The sequence below is a fragment of the Arachis ipaensis genome, chromosome B09 (assembly GCF_000816755.2).
Source record: "Arachis ipaensis cultivar K30076 chromosome B09, Araip1.1, whole genome shotgun sequence".
In the NCBI taxonomy this organism is placed as follows: domain Eukaryota; kingdom Viridiplantae; phylum Streptophyta; class Magnoliopsida; order Fabales; family Fabaceae; genus Arachis; species Arachis ipaensis.
This window is the reverse complement of record NC_029793.2, coordinates 144164805-144175580: the sequence shown is the minus strand read 5'-3', so window position 1 is coordinate 144175580 and position 10776 is coordinate 144164805. Positions and strand designations below refer to the sequence as shown.

General features: G+C 32.1%; 1 long non-coding RNA gene across 1 annotated transcript; it reads left to right on the top strand.

Annotated features, from left to right (window-relative positions):
- LOC110267320 lies at positions 791-2197 on the top strand. The gene is made up of 2 exons (XR_002354803.1): positions 791-1827; positions 1936-2197. It is a non-coding gene; the product is annotated as an uncharacterized LOC110267320 (long non-coding RNA).

The window sequence follows — 10776 nt, the reverse complement described above, 5'->3', positions numbered from 1 at the left end:
ACCTCTAATTTTAAAAAGTAACAAACAAAAATATATTTTTATTTATTAAATACAAAATAAAAAATATTACAAAAAAAAAATGAAAAAAGTTTTACAAATATCCAGACATCTTAAGGGGTTAATACTTAAATTCGTCCCTTAAAGATCACGCGATCTTTATTTTCGTCCTCGAATGATTTTTTTAATCAAATTAGTCCCTGAAAGATAAAATGTAAGTTAAATTAGTTCTTTTGTTAGAAAGTGCCACGTGGCACTTGACATGTAAAAAAAATTTTAATAGTCACAATAGTCCTTGAAAATCCAGACGTAAGTCATTTTCATCCCTCAAATTTTAAAAATTAGTCAAACTAGTCCTTATATAATTTTTTTTATTTTTTCTTCATAATATTATTTTTGAAATATTTTTTGATACTACTAATTTTAATAGAAATGTAATTGACAAACAAAACATTAGTAATCGTATCTTTTCTTCTTAGATTTTTTCTTTATAAAATTATCTCTCTCCTTTAATTCTTCTCAAAATCTCTCTTATTCTTTTCTATTCTAAAATATTTTTCTTATATTATTACATTTTGCTGACCTACCACGTGGCGTGCCACGTGGCACTTTCTGACAGAAGGACTAATTTGACTTACATTTTATCTTTCAGGGAGTAATTTAATTAAAAAAATCATTCGAGAACAAAAATGAAAATCGCGTGATCTTTAAGGGACGAATTTGAGTATTAACCCAATATCTTAATAATATCTTGTGGATTTCCGCAGTTTTCATGCTCACAACTGTTAGAAAATTAAATCAAGAGGTATGGAAGTAACAAAAGTTTAGAAAAGTCAAAGGCAAAATTCAATTTGAATTCAAAGTGGTTACAAGTTCATGGTTCATCACCAAGATTCTACAAACTTCTTGTGCTATCTATCAACTTGCATGGATTAGAATTTTCATGAAGCATGGTTAAAGAATTGAAGAAGCAAAATTTGAGTTGAATATAATAATCATCAATTGGCTAGATATTGCTAGAAGCTAATATTGGAAGCTTGAAGATTTTCTAAGAACATTCAAGAAAATAGCACAACTACAACATTCTACAACATTGAAGAAATTCAAAATCAAATTGAATTGAAATTAGAAGATTATAGAAACAACACGAATGCAAGTTGAAAGAAGATTCATGAAGCCAACTCATAAAATAGTGGTCATTACAAAATTGATTTGTGATTCATAAATTATTATTTTAGTAGGAAGCATTGCCTATGTAAAGGCACATATGTCTTGTGTATTTTGTGTGTTCCATAATGAAATGAGTATGTTTTGAAATTCTCTCCTTTGCTTTATGAGTGTTAGTGAGTTTGAGATATAAAAATATGATAGTGTCTTTTATATGAGTGAGTGATTTTAGGACCAATTAAGTTGTGGATATTATATTATTTCTGACTTTTGGAGACTAATAATCACTAATAGCTTAATTAATAAATAGGAAATTCAGTAGTAATCGACAATTCTTGGTCCATTGAAGCAGTCTTAACAAATATATTGCGTTGAACATTTCAAATTTATGCGGACTAAGACTTTAGCTTGTGATAAAAACAGATAGCATTTTAAATGAAGAATAACTGAATTTGTTATTAACAAAAATATATATAAAGAATGCATCATGCCTTAATCTCTAGGCAGCAAATAACATAATTCTTCGACAGCAAGAAACTATAATCTCCTTGCATTTCACTTCACTGATCGAGGTCTGAGGGATATGGATGTGAAGAAGCTGTTGCGAATTCTTGTATGTCTTTGCTTTCAAATTTTTCTCTTCATCCAAGCCACTCAAGCCGTGTATGTAATTTACCCATCTAATTAATTAGTTATTTTCTATGCAGAACCATATATATAATATAGCATATACTAATTAACAAAGAGAAATGCTTTTTAATGTGTTAACAGACCCCTTGGACGCTTTCATGATATCCCAAAGAGTCCACCTCCAGCACCAAAAGGTGGCCCTAACCATCATCCATGACAATAATAATCACTCAGAGCCTCACTATATATAGCTTTCTGTAATATTGGAGCAGAGAATTAGTACTTTGCTTTGTTTATGCTATTTTAGGATGTACGTGTATTGATATCAAAATGTTATTCGTATATTAAAATTAGTCATTACTGTATTTATGTATAAATATATAGATGATTTAATTCATTTTCAATGTGTATTTGTATTTCAACATATATTTTATATTGGTAACTGATTTTAATGTATACAAAACATAGTATATAAATATATATGTTTTCATTAATTACACTATCAATGTTGATATCATTTGGCTTTCCTTGGTAAGAATTAGAGTTTCAGTATACAAGACTCGGTTATTTCTACTTTTGACTCTTCCCACTTTGCAGCATAGTGAGTTAATGAATTCAATAGTTTGAATAAGAATAGTAGCTTAATAAATAATCCGAGACTTGAGTGTTACCTACACCCGTGAAAAGGAGTGTATATTAAAAAATCAAAATGTGGTTAGTCCGTTAAAAATTATAACCATATTTTGGTTAATCAATTTAATAAAATAATTTTAAAAATTATATTCATATTTTTTTTAATTTTTAATCGCAAAACCAATTTTTTTTAATTAGTTTTTAAATTTTATAACCAGTTAATAACCAATTTTATCATATAAAACCAATTTGATTAATTAACTATGATTAAATTTTTTATTAACCAAAAAATAATAAATTTGATTTTTGGATTAACCAAATCATATACAACCGTATTCATAAACTATATATTTAGAGATTTATCACCACTTATCCTACAAGAGTACAAGTTATTTCAATATTTCTAATCGGATATTCAAAGAGGATATAAGTTTAATAGTAGTACTAATTAAGTAGATTATTATCGTGTAATAATTAGTATGACCTGTTTTACTGGTCAAGTTCATATGGTATGAAAAAAAAATATATACATAAAAAACTTTAGAATGAAAAAAATATACATAAAACTTTGTAATTATCAAAGTATACCTAAAAAATTATTTTCAATGAAAAAAAAATATACATAAAAATTTCGTAAATATCAAATCCTTACTAATGATATGACACTTTTGTCCATTAAAATTTATTTTTTGAGTGTATTTTAATATTTATAAATTTTTGGTATGTAATTTTGTCCAACCCAGAATTTTTTAAGTGTATTTTTATTTATTTACTTAAAAAAAATTAAATATCTTTACAAGTAAAAACATGAACTTGTTGTAAAACAATTAAATAAATAAGAAAAATATAAATATAAAAATATGTAAATAGAAGACTCTAGCATTAATATAATTAGCTCAATAATGATTTATATATATACATTAATATTATATGTTGTAATATGTATATATATGTAAAGATAGAAAGAAGTATTAAAAGTAAAGAGAGAGAGAATTGCATTTGTTTATTGTTTTATTGATTGTTGCTGTGTACGAAAGTGAAACTACATTTCACTATTTATAGAGGTTTCATGTATGCTTTTTCAAAAGCCTCTTTAATGCCATTCACTTTTGAGAATGTGAACCGCCCACAATGAATGGCCATCCACGTAATAATCTTATCACAAAACTCCCCCTTGGATGACCATTCAGAATTATGCCTCGTTAAAACCTTACTAAAGAAAAACCCAGTGGGAAAAAACCTTAGTGAAGGAAAAAGAGTACAAAAACCTTTGTGATAGAGACTGCCTCATTAAAAACCTTGTCAAGAAAAACCCAATGGGAAAAAACTTGACCAAGGGAAAAAGAGTACAGTCTCCCCCTCTTGTCGACATCATTTAATGTCTCGAAATCGGCGCATCCCAATCTCATGTACCAATCTTTCAAAGGAAGATTTTGGGAGTGACATTGTGAATAAATCTGCCAGATTATCGCTTGAGCGGATCTGTTGAATATCAATTGTCCCTTGATTTTGGAGATCATGAATGAAGAAGAATTTGGGAGAAATATGCTTTGTTCTATCACCTTTGATATATCCGCCTTTAAGCTGAGCAATGCATGCTGTATTATCTTCAAACAAGACAGTTGGAGCTATCTTATGATCAATCAGTCCACATGATGACATGATATATTGGATCAAACTCCTTAGCCAAAAACACTCGTGACTTGCTTCATGAATTGCTAGTATTTCGGCATGATTAGAGGATGTTGCAGCAATCGTCTGTTTCGTGGACCTCCATGATATAGCTGTTCCACCATATGTGAACAAGTATCCTGTTTGAGATCTCCCTTTATGTGGATCAGACAAGTATCCGACATCTGCATAGCCAACTAGTTGTGACTTGGATCCATAGGGATAAAACAATCTCATATCAACCGTTCCATGAAGATATCGAAAGATTTGCTTGATTCCACTCCAATGTCTTCTGGTTGGAGAGGAACTATATCTTGCTAGTAAATTCACCGCGAATGATATGTCAGGCCGCGTGTTATTAGCAAGATACATTAGCGCTCCAATGGCACTAAGATATGGTACTTCAGGACCAAGGATATCTTCATTCTCTTCTTTAGGACGGAATTGATCATTTTCCACATCCAAAGATCTTACGATCATTTGGGTACTTAATGAATGTGACTTATCCATATAAAATCTTTTTAATATCTTTTCTGTGTATGTTGTTTGATGAATAAAGATCCTACTTTTTATATGCTCGATCTGCAGGCCGAGACAAAACTTAGTCTTTCCAAGATCTTTCATCTCAAACTCTTCTTTTAGAGTTTTTATAATTGTTGGAATCTCTTCAGGAGTCCCAATAATATTTAAATCATCAACGTACACAGCAATTATAATGAACCCAGATGTAGTTTTCTTTATGAAAATACATGGGCAGATATCATCATTCTTGAATCCGTTTTTGACCAGATACTCAGTAAGACGAATGTGGTACGATTATACCACATTCGTCCAGATTGTTTCAGACCATATAAAGATCTTTGCAATTTGACTGAGTATAACCCTTGCGAATATTCACTGGATGGTTTAGATATCTTTAGTCCTTCAGGGACTTTCATATAGATATCTCGATCTAATGAGCCGTATAAATAGGTTGTTACCACATCCATTAAATGCATATGCAGTTTATGATATGCAGATAAACTGATCAAATAACGCAATGTTATCGCATCCACTATAGGGGAATACGTTTCTTCATAATCTATACCAGGCCTTTGTGAGAAACCTTGTGCCACAAGTCGGGCTTTATAGCACACAACTTCATTTTTCTCATTTCGTTTTCTCACAAATACCCATCAGTATCCAACAGGTTTTACATCTTCAGGTGTACGGACTACAGGTCCAAAGACTTCACGTTTTGCAAGTGAGTCTAATTCAGCCTTCATGGCTTCTTTCCATTTTAGCCAATCATTCTTTTGTCGACATTCTTCAACTGATCTTGGCTCAAGATCCTTACTCTCATGCATGATATTTAATGCCACATTATATGCAAATATTTCATTGACAATTGTCTTATTTCGGTCCCATTTCTCTCCTGTAAAGACATAATTTATTAAGATTTGGTTATCCTTTTTGTATTAGAAAATGCATCAGGCAATTCATTTGGTATTCTTTGCAAATGTATAATCTTTTGAACTTCTAGTTCACATTGCCCTGACCGAGGATCTAAATGCATCAACGATGATGCATTCCAATTAAGTTCATTTTCAGGAAGCTTATTCTCTCCCCCTAATGTTGGAAATTTTGATTCATCAAAGTGACAATCCGCAAACCGGACTTTAAATACATGTCCTGTTTGTATCTCAAGATACCTCACTATAGAGGGAGAATCATATCCAACATATATCCCCAATTTTCTTTGGGGTCCCATTTTGGTGCGATTAGGTGGTGCAATAGGAACATATATCACACACCCAAATATTCTTAAATGGGAAACATTTGGCTGATGGCCAAAAGCTAATTGCATAGGAGAGAACTGATGGTAACTCGTTGGCCTCAAACGAATAAGTGCTGCGGCATGTAAAACTGCATGCCCCCAAACCGAGGTTGGGAGATTTGTTCTCATAAGCAAGGGTCTAGCAATTAATTGGAGGTGCTTAATAAGTGATTCTGCTAACTGATTTTGTGTGTGAACATAAGCTACTGGATGTTCAACACTTATTCCATTAGCCATACAATAAGCATCAAAAGCTTTGGAAGTAAATTCACCAGCATTATCAAGACGAATTGCTTTGATTGGATTTTCTGGAAATTGTGCTTTTAATCGAATAATTTGAGCCAGTAATCTCGCAAACGCCAGGTTGCGAGAAGATAATAAGCACACATGTGACCATCTCGAAGATGCGTCTATCAGGACCATAAAATATCTAAAAGATCCACATGGTGGATGAACAGGTCCACATATATCACATTGAATCCTTTCTAGGAATTGAGGGGACTCAAATCCAATCTTTACTGGTGATGGCTTTAAAATTAACTTCCCTTGAGAACATGCAGCACAACAAAATTCACTAGATTTAAGAATCTTCTGGTTCTTTAGTGAATGTCCATGAGAGTTTTCAATAATTCTCCTCATCATGGTTGTTTCCGGATGACCCAATCTATCATGCCAAGTTATGAATTCATTTGGGCTAGTAAACTTCTGGTTTACAGTGGCATGTGATTCAATTGCACTAATCTTGGTATAATACAACCCAGATGAAAGTGAGGGTAATTTTTCTAATATAACTTTCTTATTTGAATCATGAGTTGTGATACATAAGTACTCATGACTTCCCTCATTCATAGTCTCAATATGATATCCATTTCGGCGAATATCTTTAAAACTCAACAAGTTTCTTCGAGACTTGGTAGACAACAGTGCATTATTTATTATAAATTTTGTTCCTCCGGGAAACAAAATTATAGCTCTTCCGGAGCCTTCAATCACATTGCCTGAGCCAATAATAGTATTAACACATTCTTCTTTTGGCACAAGATGGGTAAAATATATATCACTTTTGATAATAGTGTGCAAACTTACACTATCCGCAAGGCATACATCTTCGTTACATATCCTTGCCATTCTCTTCAAAGACAAATAATAATAAAATGAGTAGTATGCACAGTTAAATTGAATACTTGATCGGAATTATTTTTCTAAGAAATACTGTACATAAAAATAATGTCATATACTAAAATTTTATTTTAAAACATGACATATTTAATGATTTCAAAATTCATAAACATTAATATTTCATTATTTATATACATTATATTTGAAACTTAAATACATAAAACTTAACAATAAGTTCTTTACATTATTTATTTACATGAATGCTTAACAATCTCACACATTAAACTATTCCATCATTGATCAAATGACCAATATTTCCTTCACGATCCTCAAAGAAATCAGATACATCATAATGAGTGGTAGAATTTTCAGCATCATTTGAAACAAAATTCGACTCTTTTCCCTTGTCGTCCTTTTTCAAAGATGTTTGGTAAAGATCGACTAGGTGCCTTGGAGTACGACAGGTACATGACCAATGGCCATTTCCACCACAACGGAAACACTTATCCTCTGTTGATTTATTCTACCCGATATTTCTTTCTTTATCCCACTTCTAGTGAGATCCTTTCTTTTGAATATAATTCCTTTTCCTTCCATAATTTTTGTTGTTATTAAAACCTTGCCATTTACCTCTTCTGGGGTAATTTGCCGTATTTACTTTAGAAAATGGGGCGGCGCCAGCTGGGCACGCTTCATGATTTTTCAAAAGCAACTCATTGTTGCGTTCAGCAACAAGAAGGCAAGAAATTAACTCAGAATATTTTTAAATTCTTTTTTTTTCTCGATACTGCTGCTGCAGGAGCACATTCGAGACATGGAAGGTCAAGAAAGTTTTCCCTAACATATCGGGTTTGAGGAAGTATCACATGATTGTACCTTTCTTCAAAGTCTTTCCACAGATCTGCAAGATCTTTTAATGTGGGATATTCATTTTTTAATAATTCGTCAAGATGACGACGAAAAAAAAAATATGGCTTTGGCTTTATCCTTCTGGGATGTATTATTTTCAACCTTAATGGTATCTTCAAGATCCATTAAATCAAAATGAATTCTAGCATCTAGTATCCATGATAAATAATTATTTCCAGATATATCAAAAGCATTATATTCAAGATGAGAGAGTTTCGACATAATGAAAATTTGTTACCTGGAGTCTTCCTAAAAATTTGATCAGAATCTCGTACTGATAACGTGTTGTAAAATAATTAAATAAATAAGGAAGATGTAAATATAAAAATATGTAAATAGAAGACTCTAGCATTAATATAATTAGCTCAATAATGATATATATATATATATATATATATATGTTGTAATATGTATATATATGTAAAGATAGAAAGAATTATTAAAAGTAAAGAGAGAGAGAATTGTATTTGTTTATTGTTTTATTGATTGTTGCTGTGTACAAAAGTGAAACTACATTTCACTATTTATAGAGGTTTCATGTATGCTTTTTCAAAAACCTCTTTAATGCCATTCACTTTAGAAAATGTAAACCGTTCACAATGAATGGCCATCCACGTAATAATCTTATCACAACAGAACTATATATTTGGAGTGTTATAACTTTTATCGGTTATCACCTCCTATCTTAGAAGAGCAAGTTATTTGTAAGGGTAATATTACGTGGTCAAATTATTTTGATAATCAAGTCTATTCAAGCAGATTTAATAGTTTAAGTAAATGTCTTAAGAAATCTAAACACCCAAATCGATCCCTATTTATTTTAATATATGTACGTTCTATTTCCTATCTAGTTTGAGTAAATATCATTTTCGGTCCTTAACCAAGGACTGGAACGTGTGTATATATATATATCAAAATAGATAAGGACCGATTTGAGTGTTTAGATTTTTTAGGAGGTGAAAAATCCATCAGACAAATGGTTAGGGAAGACATTTACTCTTATAAAAATAACTTGTTCACGTAATATCTTTTATGTTTAAGATTTTCCAAGTATAAATGTTGAGAATATAATTACGCGGCCTAGTCAGCGTAAAATTATATGATAAAAACAGATATCATTTTAAATGAAGATATGAAGAATAAATATATCTGTTGTCAACGAGAAATGGAGAGCACGACTTGATCAATGATCATGGTTGGAAAGCATCCAAAAAATAGACAAATCGGAGAGTGTAAGAAATATATAATATTATATAGTTCTTCGGATAACATCTACATTGTATAAAGAAAAGGTTTGGGTAGGCTTATTCCATCGATTTACTTTACACAGAGAGAGTTTAGAATTAAGGAAAGTGGAAGAATAATGAAAGTGGTGTGGGAGGTTGTACGCTTTTGCTGTTTGGTTCTCCTCCTATTCCACCAAACCACTACAACTCATGCTAGAATTACAGGGTAAACAATAGACACAGAATTATTCATCTCCATCACTTTTTAGCAAGAACCACGTTCCATTCAATATGCATGGTACCGTTCTGTCACTAATTAAGTAGATTATTATGGTGTAATAAACTGCATGAGCTGTTGTACTTGGTCAAGGTCATATGGTAGGATTAATAAAGTTGACACAACTTTTTTTTTTTTTTTGGGAAAGAAAGAAGCTTAACACAACAAGTGAAGCGTAAGAAGACAACAATTAGGACCATCATAAAACAATAAAGAAAAAACTAATCAACGCAAAGAACATTAATATTTATTCTCTTGTCATCTCCGACATTGCCATTAACAATAAAAATGATCTATACCTAACCACTCCTTATAGTTCATATAGGATATATGGATAATCTCGTCGATTTCTTTTTCTTTATTCTGAAAAATCCTTCTATTCCTTTCTAACCAGGTGTTCCAAATAATCGCACAAAAACACACCATCCACCTCTTGCACTCCTCCTTTCATTGCTATTGATATCTCAGCCAACTTAAAAAATGTTCCTTCAACGTTCCTGAGCACGACCATTGCCTTCCAACAAATGATAACCAATCACACCAAACCTGCCAAGCAAAAGCACCACCAAGAAACAAGTGGTGACCATATTCACCTTTGTTACATAACACGCATACAACATCTTCCTGATTAATAACCCCAAACCGACTCCGTCTCTCTTTCGTATTGACCCTACCAGTCAATACGAACCAGACAAACAGTTCAACTCTTGCTAGAACTAGACATTTCCAAATTATCCTGGTAAAACTGTAACTTGTTATATCCTTCGGAATAATTTCCGCCTGCAATACCTGCACAAAAGAGTTCATAGAAAATACTCCTTGTTTATCAAAATTTCACACAACTCTTTCATAAGCAAGTTTGACCAGCCAATGCATCATGCAACTAGTTCACTAGATCCAACTTTCATTGGAATAGCTCTCGCCTCCATTAGAAGTTCCATACCTTGTATTGACTGTTTAACCAACAAGATTGAGATTTCTAATGCACGTATAGTAAATACAGAGTGATTGTACATTGAGTTGGGATAGAGGGAGTTGTGGTTCATATTGGATGGGCACTCTTAGTATCATAAGGAGTGGGAATGTAATGTTGGAGTCCACGAACAATTCTTAAGAACCTTCTTAGTTCTTAGGGCAACAACATGGTTGTCAAAATCTGCACCGAGTCATGAAACAATCAACTTTGCTGCAAGCGTCTGTTGCTTAAGACACAAGTTTTGAGGGCCACTTTTTCCTTTCAGTACGAGGCAGGCTTAAAGATCTTGGGGCTGAGTCTAATCCAACTTCTGATCCAAAAAGAGCAGAATCCCACCTGCATTCCTCCCTAATTT